Raw genomic sequence first — 15,574 nt, 5'->3', positions numbered from 1 at the left:
CAGGAGACAAGAAAATGTCAAAAACAAAACAAAACCAAACAAATACACACTAAGTTCCACTAAAAAGCAATACCTCCATGCGACAAAACACAAAAAAACAAAGTGGATGTTTCTCCTATCTTATAGAGAAAAATCTCCAAGATACAGTGAGAAACACGTGTGTAAATGTGGATAATCTATAACTGTATGAGCTTATATGTACACAAAATAATTCTGCAGAGATGCATAAGAGAGAGGCTGGAAACTGGAATAATGATGACAAGCCAGAGCATAACCAGGCTGAAGTTTATAAAATTTGGGACAGCATCTCTAGGAAAAAGAACGTGAATTTATGACTGTAAAATTAATTCAGACCTTGGTAGGCGCTCTGAAACTTAAGCTTCCCTAACATCGCGATAAGCCTACCTCTAGGGACAAGGAGGGGAAGGAGAATGTCAATGAAAATTTTTGAAAGCTGTTTGACATTTGAGCTGTATTTACCTATTCAAAATATTAAATTAAAAATCTATACATTGTAGCAATATTTTTAAGATCAGTCTCCCAAAGTAAAGGAATAAAAAGTAAAAAACAAAAACAAAAACAAAAAATGTCATGGCTCAGCAGAAACAAATCTAACTAGCATCCCTGGCCTCGTTCAGTGGGTTAAGAATACGGTGTTGCCCTGAGCTGTGGTGGAGGCTGTAGATATGGCTCGGATCTGGTGTTGCTATGGCTGTGGCATAGGCCGGCAGCTACAGCTCCGATTAGACTCCTAGCCTGGGAATTTCTATATGCCATGGGTGCGGCCCTAAAAAAAAAAAAAAATTTCAACATCATTAATTATTAGAGAAATGCAAACCAAAACCACAGTGAGGTATCATTTCACAGTTTAAAATATCTATCATCAAAAAGTCTACAAATAATAAATGCTGGAGAGGGTGTGGAGAAAAGGGAACCCTTTTACGCTGTTGGTAGGAATGTAAATTAGTGCAGCCACTAAGGTAAACAGTATGGGGATCCCTTAAAAAAACTGAAACTAGAGCTACCATATGATCCACCAATTCCACTGCTGGATACATACCCAGAAAAGATAAAAACTATAAATCAAAAAAAAATACGTGCACCCCAATGTTCATAGTGGCACTATTTACAGTAGCCCAAACATGGAAAAAACTCAAGCGTCCATCAACAGACAACTGGTCTAAGACGATGCGGTATATATATATACAATGAAATGTTATACATCCTTAGAAAAGAATGAAATATTGCCATTTGCAGCAACACGGATGGACCTAGAAATTATCATACTAAGTGAAGTCAGTCAGTCAGAGAAGATAAATATAACACGATATCATTCACTTGCAGAATCTCAAAAATAATACAAATGAATCTATACATAAAACAGAAACAGACTCACAGACACAGAAAACAAACTTACAATTACCAAAAGTAAAAGTGGGGGGATAAATTTGGAGTATAGAATTAACAGATGCAAATTATTATACATAAAATAGATAAGCAAAAGAAAAAAGAAAAATAGATAAGCAACAAGAATATAGATAGGCAAGAAGGATATACTGTATAACACAGGGAACCATATTCAATATCTTATAGTAGCCTATAGTGCAAAATAATCTGAATATATATATGTGTGTGTGTATGTATATATGTATATATCGCTGTACACCTGAAACTAACACAATATTACAATAAACTATACATCAATTTAAAAAAAAACAGAAAAATACAGTGTATTTAACAATTGGAGAAAAAGAGTTGACCAGGCAATCAGGTCTCATAGAAAATTTCAGTTCATATAGTGAAATTCAAAAAAAGAAAATTGCAAAGACAGCAGTAACCACGCTGAGATATAGTTCATTTCTCAGACTGGCCAAGATGAAAAGTTTTAAGAACACAGTCAGTGAGGGGATGGGTCATATATTGTCATAACTTGGTATGAATGGCTCCATGGAGGACAGTTTGCCAGTATCTCTCCAAACAAGGGCAGGTACTATTTGACCCAGCATTTTCACTTCCAGGCATATATCCTACAGGTAGTCTGGCAGGTGTGAAAAGCAACAGATGTAAATGCTACTCACTGCAGCATTGTTTGTACTGCCACACTTTTAGAAACTACCTCAATAGGAGACTGGTTAACTAAATTTTGCTACATCCCTTCCATAGAATATTGTATAGCTGAAAAATACATATGGAAGCTCTTATGTGCTGATATTATAGAACAATCATCAATCTATGTTGTTAAGTAAAAAATGCTAATTTCAAAATATACACTGGGCTTTTGTTAATGTAATATATTTCTTATAAGCAAAAAGTATGTTGGGAGGCATTTTACAAACAACTGGTGATATTAGAGTTTCCAGGGAAGGAAAATAGATAGCCAGGGGATACGTATAAAAGGAAGACTTTTGTACTTTAAAAACTTGAAACATATCGGTGTATAATTTTTTTCAAAATATGAGTTTGGAAGGTTTTTAAACTTATGAAAAATTCACACTAACTTACCTAAAACTCTAAGGAAGACTGAAACTGTTCACAGGGCAGCCGATTGAAATCCCAAGCCTTCACAGGGAGATCAGTTCCCTATTTGATGTAGAACAAACCAGTAAAGAGAAATTGAGAAGATCAGGCATTTTTTCCTCTCCACTGGAGGGTAGATTACTCACATTTAAAAGTCTCATTAGTTATTCAATGATTCAATGAATATATGATTAGAAAAAATATATATATTCCCAAGGAGGTTTTAGTGAACCCAATAAAATTTCTAGAAAATGATAAAGTAAGGAGTTCCCATTGTGGCACAGTGGAAACGAATCCGACTAGTAACCATGAGATTTTGGGTTTGATCCCTGGCCTTGCTCAGTCGGTTAAGGATCGAGCATTGCCATGAGCTGTGATGTAGTTCGCAGTCGTGGCTTGGATCCTGCGTTGCTATGGCTGTGGCACAGGCCAGCAACTGTAGCGCCAATTCAACCTCTAGCCTGGGAACCTCCATATGCCCTGGGTGCTGCCCTAAAAAAAGTAAAAAAAAAAAAAAAAAAGAAAAAAGAAAAGAAAATGAAAGTAAGATCCTAGTAGCTATGACTTCTGCCTGAAGCTCCCCACTACAGTATCTTAGCTGCTTAACTATAAGGGACTTCCTTTTCCCAACTCCTCTGGAGGACACTGAAAAATGCCATGATAGCCAGTGTTTCTTCCTTTATTTTCCTTTATGTTCCTTGGGGACTTAGAGTTGCTTTGCTAAACTCAAAGAAGACATGGTCCCTTGGGATAGGGCTAAAACCCAAACCTGAGGACTAAAAGAAACAGTTCTGAGGTGAGAGAATGTTGGGTCCTAATTATGTGTGATGATTCTGAAAATAAGAAAGCTGTCACTGATTGAGAGCTGCTAACTCAGCCAACATCTAGAATATATGATAAACTTCTTGTTAATTATAAATTGTGTGTTCCAAGTATGATTTAGAGCCAAGAATGCATTTCAAGATTGATTTTTTTTTTCAAAGATAACTATTTTTAGAACAGAGGCTTGTGATCCAAAGCATTTATTTCCACAAGATGGTGCTATAGCTTCTGCCAAACAGGAATCTCACATTTCTTTCAGGAACTAGAAATCCAAAATATGCTTTGATTGGGGACCAGATTTGTTGACAAATGAAGCACTTTGTGCAAAATTGTTCTGGTGGAAGTTGATTTGGGCCACAAGGGTGAAAGTTGTTGCAGGTGATAATAGTTCCACCATCTCCACACATACCAGATATATCTCTAGGCTTCACGCTCACCTTTCAGCCCACACCTTCTCCAAAAGGCCACTCTTACCACTGTCAGGCATGTGTCAGGAATGGAATTAGATATTAAGGGGTGGTATAAAGAATCAATGATCATGGAAAGGAATTCCCCACACCCACCCACACTTCCTACACAGAGGCAGGTTAAGACTCACTAATTCGATAGCATCTTTCCTTCCCACTTTAGCTCAGATTAACAACACTTTCCTTTAAATTTCCCAGGCATTAATATTTTAACCTCTTCGGGGGCTTATCAGAGGCTGTTCTAGAATATTATCTTGCCATTAGCATCTAAATTTTCCAAACTCTTCTGGGACAGAGTCCGTGTTGTAATTGCCTTTATCCCACAATAATGAGCACTCTGCCTTGAACTGATGCATAGTTTTAATGTCATGAATGCAGACAACATAAAGTAAACTGCTCAAGAACCTTACCTGATAGCCTGAGTAATAAGGAGGGGGATGACCCTACTTGGCCACTGCCTAGGAGCTTGGGATATGATCTTTTAAGTCACAACCTCTCTGGAGCTCTTGGATCATCAATAAAAGAGTAGACTGTGCTTTCCCCTAAACTTTTTTAGATATTTTGCTTCTATGTCTTAAAGGCTCCCATATCCCCATTTTGAGGGAGCCACAGAAGCAGGTATATGTATCTTAAGGGAACTAAAAAGATGTTTCTGCTGAAGTGAATGGAGTTTCTCTTTCTGTTCACCTTTATTCTTGTCTCCACTTTTCTCTTTTCCATTCCGTGCCTTGGCAAGCAAAACTATGACACAGGGAGTTTCTGCTGTGGTGCAACAGGTTAAGGACCTGGCATTGTCTTTGTGGTGGTACGGGTTTGGTCCCCATCCTGGCACAGTGGGTTAAGGATCCGGAATTGCAACAGCTGTGGCATAGGTCACAGCTTTGGTTTGGATTTGATCCCTGGCCCAGGAACTTCTGTGTGCTGGAAGTGTGGGTATTGCCTGAAACAAAATTAAAAAAAAAAAAAAAGCAAAAAAACTATGACACAGCAATACATGTCTGGTCACTCCCTCTCCCTTTTGTTGACATAACCTCTCTGCTCCCACAGGGAGTTAACACCAGGTAAGTGGAAGCTTAGGGGCACAGTGACAGCAAGATACTCTTGCCCACTCTTATACGTAGGACATAAAACCTGTGCAGCTATGGGTGTTATGGCTGCATTCAGACAAAGAATGGGATAATATGGATAAGGGTGGAAGAGGTACACTTATACCTAGGTCCCTGGGGATTTTGAGAGCTGGAATAGGACCCTTCCAAAATTAGACATCAAGGACCTAAGATTAGGAATAAGGCCAATAACTTGCTACTAGCATAAGGGAAAGACAGTGTTTGACTAATAAGCACAGAACTAAGATCATTTCTGTATTCAAAATAACCAGCGTGGGATTATCAGTTTTGCCTTTTATTATGTATATCAGAAGAAGACACAAAGACCCAACTCACTCTTTTTTTTTTTTTCCCCTCTTTTTCTTTTTAGGGCTGCACTCATGGCTTATGGAAGTTCCCGGGCTAGGGGTCAAATCAGAGCTATAGCTGCCTGACTATGTTGCAACCACAGCAAAGCCAGATCCGAGCTGTGTCTGCGACCTATACTCAGCTCACAGCAACACCAGATCCTAAACCCACTGAGTGAGGTCAGGGATCGAACCCACATCCTCATGGATACTAGTCAGGCTCATTACCACTGAGCCACAATGGGAACTTCCCATTCTTTCAATAATATGATGAGGAGTTTCAACTGTGGTGCAATGGGATCGAGAGCATCTCTACAGTGCCAGGACACAGGTTCAGTCCCCAGCCCCGTGCAGTGGGTTAAAGGATCCAGCATTGCCACAGCTATGGCATAGGTCACAACTCCAGCTCAGATCTGATCCCTGGCCTGGGAACTTCATATGCTAGAGGGCGGCCAAAAAATAAATAAATAAATAAATAAAATTTAAAAAAATAAAAATATGACTGTGAGATTTTTAGTCTAAAAAAATACAAAAAAATACATAATGCACCTTTTCTTGCTCTTAAATAAGAGAAAAAAAATATATATGCATAAAATTATAAAAGTAGTATTTGACTTTAGGCCCACATCAAAGGAATTCTAGGGACCCTAACTCCCTCTTCCTGCCAATATAAATCTGGTTAAATATTTACATATACATATACACACGCACGCATATATGTACACACACACAAACACACGTGTGTGTATTTGTCATCTTACACCAAAAAGAATATGCCTCATAAACATAGATGTGCACATACATATCCACACACAAAATAGAATTAAAGATGAATGAAAGAAGAACATAGAAGAAAAGGAAAATAAAAAGAAAGTATAAGGGTTCACAAAGAAAAATGACTAGACCTTCAAATTTTATTCTCATTAGAAAAAGTAAAAATATCTAAGACTGATAGCACAACAGCATTTCTGTAAATTTAAAATATGTCCACAGAAATACACAGAGTTTTTTAATAATAAAGAGGAATAAATAAGCAAAACAAGGGAGGAAACTTGGAGAAACCAAAGGAACCAGAGATGACACTGTGCCATGAAGACTGTAGTCAGTTCGACTTTCTTCACCTGCCCTCCCCAAGTAAAAGTTAAGTGGGTAAATCATACTGAAACCTAGGAAGTGCCATTCTGGAGATTAGCTCCAAGCAGTGTGCAAGTATGGAATAGAGAAGAGGGGACGGCCTCACCAAGGAAGTGACTTCAATGCTGGATCTTGTAAAAGTTCACAGAAATAGGAAAAGGGAAACTATAAGCTGAGGGCAATGTAAAAGCAGAGGTTTCTAAGATAAGAAGGGAAAGATTAGAAATAATTTGTACCCTCTTAAGTGATCATTTTGAGATGCAAATCTGGTCCTGTCACTTCCCTGCTTTAAAGCCTTCGATGGCTTCCCTTGCCCTCAAGATAAAGACCCAAATCCTTAGTGTGGTCACCTAGGTCCCCTTGATCTCTGCTCTCCACTCACATCATTGGTTTCATGTTGTGGCTGTCTCTCACTCCACCCTGTCTGAAACTCTCTAGCTTTCGTTCCACTCCTGATATGAGCCAGTGACCTTCCTGCCTCAGGGTTTCAAATTCTTCACTTCCTCCTGAAATCCTCTTCCCCGTCCTCTTTGCCGAGCTAATTTCTATCTATCCTTCAGAGTCCAACAGGAGTATTCCTTCCAAACTATTGATTTCTCTAACTCTCCAGATAAGGCCATTCTGTTAAATTATACATATATATTTTGTAGCCATTAAAATTATAATAGCATGATTATGAAGTAATCACTTTTTCAATGTTCATGTGCTATCATAATATAAGCTGACGTTATAAGGACCATGCAGACCACTATATCCTTGTCCCCTCATTCAATCCCTTGCACATAATAGGAACACAATAAATATATGTCGAATGATTGAGTGAATTAAATAAGTAAGAGCGACTTAGTTGGGAGTGTGTGATTCTACTTCTAAACAGCTACTAGAGACTCTAAAGTGAGTTGAAGTTTAATTAAAGAACCACTGACTCCATTCTTTCTATCAGGGGTCCACACAGTGGGATGCTCAGTGGATCCATTGAGAAAATGGCATGAAAATATTAGACATTTCATTACGTTTATTTTTATCTCATTATTTTAAATGTCTGTTTTCTATGCTATAAAGAAGTGCATGTATATCCTTTACAAATGAACAAAATATATATTGGGGATACTTGTTGAAATATTTTTACTGAAAGAAGATAGGATAAAAGATGTTTTAGAACCATTGCTGTCCATCAGAGTCTCCACGGCCTTTTCTAATAGTTCTATTTGACTCCACACCACTGAAACTCCATAGGTTTGGGGCAAGGGCAAATTCATAAACCTATCAGGTGATTACAATAAAAACCTCTGGTAAAGGGAGTTCCCATTGTGGCGCAGTGGTTAACGAATCCGACTAGGAACCATGAGGTTGCGGGTTCGGTCCCTGCCCTTGCTCAGTGGGTTAACGATCCGGCGTTGCCGTGAGCTGTGGTGTAGGTTGCAGACGCGGCTCGGATCCCTCCTTGCTGTGGCTCTGGTGTAGGCCGGTGGCTACAGCTCCGATTCAACCCCTAGCCTGGGAACCTCCATATGCCGCGGGAGCGGCCCAAGAAATAGCAACAACAATGACAACAAAAAAGACAAAAGACAAAAAAAACAAAACAAAACAAAACAAAACCTCTGGTAAAGAACCACTGCTTTTTAAAAAATTATTTTATTGAAGTATAGTTGATTTACAATGTTGTGTCAGTTTCTGCTGTACAGCAAAATGATTTGGTTATACCTATTTATTTTTTATATTCTTTTCCAGTATAGTTTATTATAGAATACTGAATTTAGTTCTCCATGCTATAGGATAGGAATTTCTTGTTTAGCCATTTTATATATAATAGTTTGCATCTACTAATCCCAAACTCCCAATCCTCCCCTCCACCCTCTTGGCAACCACAAATCTGTTCTCTATGCCTGTGAGTCCATTTCTGTTTCTTAGATAAGTTCATCTGTGTCATATTTTAGAGTCCATATGTAAGTAATATTACATGGTATTTGTCTTTTTCTGATTTACTTCACTTAGTATGATAATCTCTAGGTTAATCCATATTGCTGCAAATGGCATTTTTTCATTCTTTTTTATATCTTAGTAATATTCCATTGCATGTATACATTGTGTGTGTGTGGGGGGGGGGCTTTTCAAATTACAGTTTTCTCTAGATATATACCCAGGAGTGGGATTACTGGATCATATGGAAACTCTATTTTTAATTTTCTGAGGAACTTCCAAACTGTTTCCCATACTATTTGCACCAATGTACATTCCCACCAACAGTGTAGGAGGGTTCCTTTTTCTCCACACCCTCTCCAGTATTTATTATTTGTAGCCTTGTTAATGATGGCCATTCTGACCTGTGTGAGGTAGTACCTCATTGTAGGGTTTTGTTTGTTTATCCCACTTAAAAGTTTATTTCATGTGATTTCCAGCATTCAGTGTGCTTTCTTGGGAAAAACATATTTTTATCCCAGTTCACATTACAAATTAATTTACAAATATAGAATTGTGCTAGAAACAATATTTATAAAAGTCCATACAATTTTTTCACATAGAAAAAATATCCATAGAAATTGGGTTTTTGTATACACAATATGGGGGGTAGGTAGTCTCTTTGGTTGTCTTCCTGCATAATATTTACAAAGCAACAGTGAATGGTGATGTTATTTTTACCTCATAGGCTATTTTTTAAAAACAATTCTCTGTATGTATATTTCAAAATTAAAATTTAACAGTAATGCTGTGAGAGTCTTAAAAAAAGGATACACAGGGGAAAGTTAGGGTTTTTTTTTAAGTTTTATTGAAGTATAGTAGATTTGCAAAGTTGTGATAATTTCTGCTGTACAAAAAAGTAATTCAGTCATACATGTACACATATCCATTCTCTTTTAGATTCTTTTCCCATATAGATTATCACAATACTGGGTAGAGTTCTCTGCTAAACAGCAGGTCCCCATTGGCCAATCATTCCACATACCTCAGTGTACATATGCCAATCCAAAACCCCCAGTCCATCCCTTCACCCGTCCCACCTGTCCCCTTCTGTAACCATAAGTTTTTCAAAGTTTGTGACTCTGTTTCTTTTCTATAAATAAGTTCATTTGTATCCTTTTTTGTTTGTTTGTTTTGAGTCCACATATAGGTGATATCATATGACGTTTGTCTTTCACTGAAGAGAAAGTATGGTAGCTTCTAGGTCCATCCATGTTTCTGCAAATGGCATTATTTCATTCTTTTTATGGCTGAGTAATATTCCATTGTATACATGTACCACATCTTCTTTATTTAGTCCTCTGTTGATGGACATTTAAGTTGCTTTCCATGTCTTGGCTAATGTAAATAGTGCTGCAATGACACTGGGCTGAATGAATCTTTTCAAATTATGGTTTTCTCTGGATAGATGCCCAGAAATGGGGTTGCTGGATCATATGATAGTTCTATTTTTAGTTTTTTGAGGAACCTCTATACTGTTTTCCATAATGGTTGCACCCATGTACATTCACACCAACAGTGTAAGAGGGTTCCCTTTTCTCTACGCCCTTTCCAGCATTTATTATTTGTAGACTTTTTGATGATGGCCATTCTGGCTGTTGTAAGGTGGTAGCTCATAGTGGTTTTATTTGCACTTCTTTAATAATTAGTTATGTTAAACATCTTTTCATGTGTATTGTTTGGTTTTTGTTTTGTTTTTGTTTTTGTTTTTTGGTCATCTATATGTCTTCTTTGGAGAAATGTCTATTTAGCCCTGACCATATTTTCTATTGGGTTGGTTGGGTTTTTTTTGTTTGTTTGTTTGTTTGTTTTTAGTATTGAATTGCAGGAGGTGTTTGTATATTTTGGAGATTAATCCCTTGTCAGTTGTAAATATTTTCTCCTACTCTGTGTGGTGTGTTGTCTTTTCATTTTGCTTATGGTTTCCTTTGCTGCACAAAAACTTTTTAAGTTTAATTAGGTCTCATTTGTTTGTTTTCATTACTCTAGGCGGTGGATCTGAGAAGATATTGCTGCAGTTTAAGTCAAAGAGTGTTCAGCCTTAGTGTTCCTCTAAGAGTTTTATGGTACCCAGTCTTACATTTAGGTCTTTAATCCATTTTGAGTTTATTTTCGTGTATGGTGTTAGAGGATGTTCTAATTTCATTTCTTTGGCATGTAGCTGTCCTGTTTTCCCAGCACCACACATTGAAGAGATTGTCTTACTCCGTTTTATATTCTTGCCTCCTTTGTCATAGATTAATGCACCATAGGTACTTGGGTTTATTTTGGGGCTTTCTATCCTGTTCTGTTGATCTACATTTGTTTCTGTGCCAGTACCACACTATTTTTATGACTGTAGCTTTGTAGGGCAATCTGAAGTCAGGGAGCCTAATTCCTCCAGCTCCACTTTTCTTTTTCAGGATTGCTTTGGCTATTCAGAGTCTTTTATGTTTTGATTTGCATTTTTCTAATAATTAGTGATGATAATTATCTTTTCATGTTCCTATTGCCCTTCCATATGTCTTTTTTTGGAGAAATATCTGTTTAGGTCTTCTGCCCATTTTTTGATTGGTTTGTTTGTTATTGAGTTATATGAGCTCTTTGTATATTTTGGAAATTAAGCCCTGTCGGTCATATCATTTGGAAAATATTTTCTCCCAGTCCATAGGTTGTCTTTGTTTTGTTCCTGGTTTCCTTTTCTGTACAAAACTTATAAGTTGATTAGGTCCCATTTGTTTATTTTTGCTTTTATTTGTATTGCCTTTGGAGACTGACCTAAGAAAACATTGGCACAATTTATGTCTGAGAATGTTTTATGGTGTCATATCTTATATTTAAGTCTTTAAACGATTTTGAGTTTATTTTGTATCTGGTGTGAGGGTGTAAGAACCACTGCTTTCATATCAAGGTTCCCCAATCTAGATTCTTATCATAATCACATCAGACACTTAAAAACAAACAATAAAAAAGAAAAATATATTCCCTGGTACATGTATAACCGAATCACTTTGTTGTACAGCAGAAATCATCACAACCTTATAATTCAACGATACTTCCATAAAACTTAAAAAAAACTTCCCTGGATATTTTGCTGATTTGCCAGGTTTGGGAATCATTGCCAGAGATCCAGAACTACACTAAATGAACATCATTGGTTTTATTCTCTCTGCAAACAGGGACCATCCCCCTCTCCATCCCGATTCTTATCTTCCAAGATTTGGGTTGGGGTGGGAGAACTCTGAAGCATCCCAAAACCAAATACCCAAGAAAAGAGAGGCAAAACGAATAATGGCACTTCCAGGAATTGCTTCTTGCAGTGCAGGATAAAATCCTGCTGTCACTTTACAACATGGCCTCTATCATGGCTGTAACCATTCTATGAAATACACGATCACTCTCAGACTTAACTTTCCGTATATTTTGGAGATGCTCAATTGAGTAAGATGCACAGGCATGTATATTTTCCTATGATATATGCACCCAAGGTAAAAATATCCCCTAAAGGATAAATTTCAAGAACTAAGAGCCTCCAGAGACCTGAGGAGAGTGTGAAGTCAGGCAGGCAGAAAATGAAGGGGCTTGCAGGTCACACATGCTACTTACTGAGTTTAGACTCTATACACTCCTTATTTGCAGACTCATTTTTTTTTAGTAATTGACAAAAAAATGAATATATTTAAAGTGTACAACTTGATGTGTATATGCTGTTAAATTATCACTACAATCAACCTAATTCATCACTTTACATAGTTATCACTTTTTTTTCTTTTTCTTCTCTCCCTTTTCCTTACCACACTTCATGTTAAGCCCACACTATTTGTTCTTTCCAGAATGGAATGTGTTCATGCTTCTATTTTTGTATGTCCTTTTCCCACTATTGGTATGCTTTTCCTCTACCTTCCTCTCTACCACTTAACATAGTATTTTTTTAAGACAAGTCAACTCAAATATCACCTTATCCGGTAAGCCTTCTCTTATTCCCCAAGCAGTGCTCTCTCATTCATGCTTGCATCACCCTTTGTGTAGATCTCAGCATAATACTCATGACACTTTGCTGTCATTATTAGCTAGTTGTTTCTCTCTTCAATCAGATTGAGAACTCTTTGGGGTACAGACCTGGTTTTTGTATATCTGGTTTCTAAAAATGCCTGCTAAGTAAATGAATTTTTAAAAAAAGAATGAGGCAATTACTATTTATACCTTGAATAGCATTATATTTAGTCTAGCACCAATGTGCAAAGGTTGAGAAATGAAAGAAAGGGAAACCAAGGATGAGAAAGAAAAACTCATTCATCAGAATGGAACAGGATAGTTAAGGACCATGCTGGTCAAGTCAGGGTGGATTTAAAAGAGAAAGATAGAGAGACTATGGCCAGCCAAGTGAAGAAGAGAATGGAGTTCAAATATGTTCAAAAAAATTCAAGGATGACTCACAAGATCTGGCAAAAAGCATAATTAGAAAGGTGAGAACAGTATTCATAGAATGAGGACTGAATCAGCTGAGGGTCAGAGTTAACCAAGTGGGAGGCTATACAGCAGAACCTGGGATGGTGGCACCAGGAAGACAACTTGTCAGGGCAGTGACAGCCACAGGGAGAACTCTCACGAGTTCCTCCTTCAAAAAAGTCACTGAATCCCTTTGCTCTCAACACCTAGAACTACACAGGAAAGTTCTCTGTCCTTCCCCCATCATGGCTGGATGTCAAAGGCACTGGCTCCAATTAAAAAAAAAAAAAGTTCCCCCAAACCAAAACCTTTTATTTTTCCCCTGTCTAATACCGCTCTCATTTTAAAATTACTTTGAATTGGTTTACCTTTCCTAGCTCTTATCATCTTGTTAGTGTAATTTTATTCATTCAACATGCATAACATCAGGCACTGTTAGGAAAGGAAACCAACCCCTATCAATCACTTTCTACACTGTACTAAGGTGATTCTATATATACCCCTGCTGAATCACCACAACAACCCATGGAGGCAGCTACTGTTAAATATTAGTATTCCAACTTAGGACAGGAAGAAAATGAAGCATAGAAAGATGAATATGAAGCACAGAAGGGTTAATATGCCAAACTTTTGCATTAAGTATGTGGTGAGGACAGGATTCAAATCCTAACTGAATCGAAACCCTATCTGCTTTCCACTGTATCATTCTCTCTCCTCTGGGCCTTTATAGAGAAAATGGCCCAAATAAAGTGTCAAGATCTTGATAGAGCATGACAGGCCTGATTAAGAAGCCCACTCCCCTAAAGCAAGCATCAAGAAATGGAAAAGGAGTTCCCAGTGTGGTGCAGTAGGTTAAGAATCTGATGGCAGAGGCTTCAGTTCAGGTCATGGGTTTGACCCCGGCCCAGGCAGTGGGTTAAAGGATCTGGCATTGAATTAGATTCAATCCCTGTCCTGGGAACTTCCATATGCCATGGATGTGGGCATTAAAAAAAGAAGAAGAAGAAATGGAAAAGAAGAAAAAAGAGAAGACTGGCTTGCACTGTGAAAGGAAGAGGAGCCTGGAGAGTTAGATTGGTCCCCGTAGGCCCTGTGACTGGAACCCTCCATGGGAAGGGTCAACTCCCTAAGTGAAAAGTTTTAACTTTCCTAGGTCTCACTGCTAGTTGAAAAATCAGGTCGAGCCTTGTATGCCTAACTCTCAATGACCCAAAGTTCATCGAATCAAGTGTGGACTTAAAGAAATAAAAACAAAATGCTGATAGGCCAGAGCTGGCAGAATAAGAGGTCACATCTATGAAACCTGACTTTCAAAGAAAACAAAGGGCTAAAGAGTTGTAGGAGGAGGATCAGGGCAGCCAGAGTGGAGCAGAAATAATAGCCAGTCTGGTATAGAAGGCAGTGACCACATCTCTGAGCACACTGCCCATTCCCATGAGACAGTATGGAACAGAGCAGAGACCAGCAACTTCTGCTCAAGGATCAAAAGCTTACTAACTGCTCAACCATTAGAAATCAAGGGATCTCCCACACCCTAGGCTGAATTCTCTCTCCTGGCTGAGAGATAGGCAGTTCTAGCTTAAACTTTTTGACTAACGGCCCTCCCCATTGCTTATCTCTTGCTGAGCTTATGGTACTTGCAAGGCCTGCTCTTTCATACCAAAACTCCATGGAGTCCTGGTTTTCCCCATGGCTTCCTACCCCTTACTTAGCAGCCTAGAGTAGCTAAAGGCTGCTGAATGTTTAGGGTTTAACCCCACAGAGTAATGTGGCCAAAGCAGCACGTCCTTTGAACATAGAGATGCTTCAGAATCCTATTAGAAAAGAGACTATTCTGCCTTAATGACATTCTATCCTAAGGCCCCTTCCAAGTACTGGTAGGCGTGAGTCAAGTACTGGTCATGCTGGGATCAGTGTAGCAGCCGATGGGCACAGTAATCTGAAAATGGTCTAACTGATTAGCTATTTGGTTTTATAGATCATGGTACTCCTAAGAACAAAATAGTCGGAAAGCCTATTCTACTTGATGTATTTCACCACAGAAACCCTTGGTGTAATGAGTGAATCTGTCCCTTATGGGAGGGATTCTCACTGTGTGTATGTGTTGCGTGGCTGTACTATGCAGTATTTTGGCATTCTTTGAAGCGATGGAAAGGCATAAAGATAGTCCCCTTAGCTTTGGCCTCAGAGACCCAGAGAACTAAGATTTCCCTGAAAAAAAAAAAAAATCAGAGAAAAAAAATTGTTATGAGAAAACGCAAAGGGCTGAGACATAGGCTTAGATACACACACAGAGATCCTGGGAAGAATGCAGAAGGAACACACCCCGGGACCTGTGAACTCAGGTATTACACGGAGGAAAGATCAACATGCTGTTTTAGAAATGCATATTCCCAGGCCCTAAGCAATGGCCTCCTGGGGAGTCAGAGGTAGACAAAGTGGGGAGACAGTGGAGGCGGGCAGAGGGCAGGGAGAAAGCAGGGGAGAAGGAGCAGAATACACCCTTCTTCATACAGGGAGAGACAGGTGGCCATCAAGGAAGAGAAATTAATCTTAAGGCCTAAGGGCAAAGACGCAAACACAGAAACACAGGGAAACTCAGATGTTCTGAGGCGCAGACTGGCCTGGAGATGAACATTAACAGAAGCACGTCAGCAGGGTCCAGGGTCAGGCTCAGGTAAAGGCCGGGAGAAATACCCGGGAGAAGAAACACGCAGGCAGATCCCAGGGACCTAGACGGGCCCAGGAGAGCCCTCTCACCCTCCGCATCCCGGTCTACGCCCTCGGGTGGCCC

This window comes from Phacochoerus africanus, chromosome 11, assembly GCF_016906955.1.
Source record: "Phacochoerus africanus isolate WHEZ1 chromosome 11, ROS_Pafr_v1, whole genome shotgun sequence".
In the NCBI taxonomy this organism is placed as follows: Eukaryota; Metazoa; Chordata; class Mammalia; order Artiodactyla; family Suidae; genus Phacochoerus; species Phacochoerus africanus.
The sequence above is the reverse complement of the archived record's forward strand: the minus strand, read 5'-3'. Positions refer to the sequence as shown.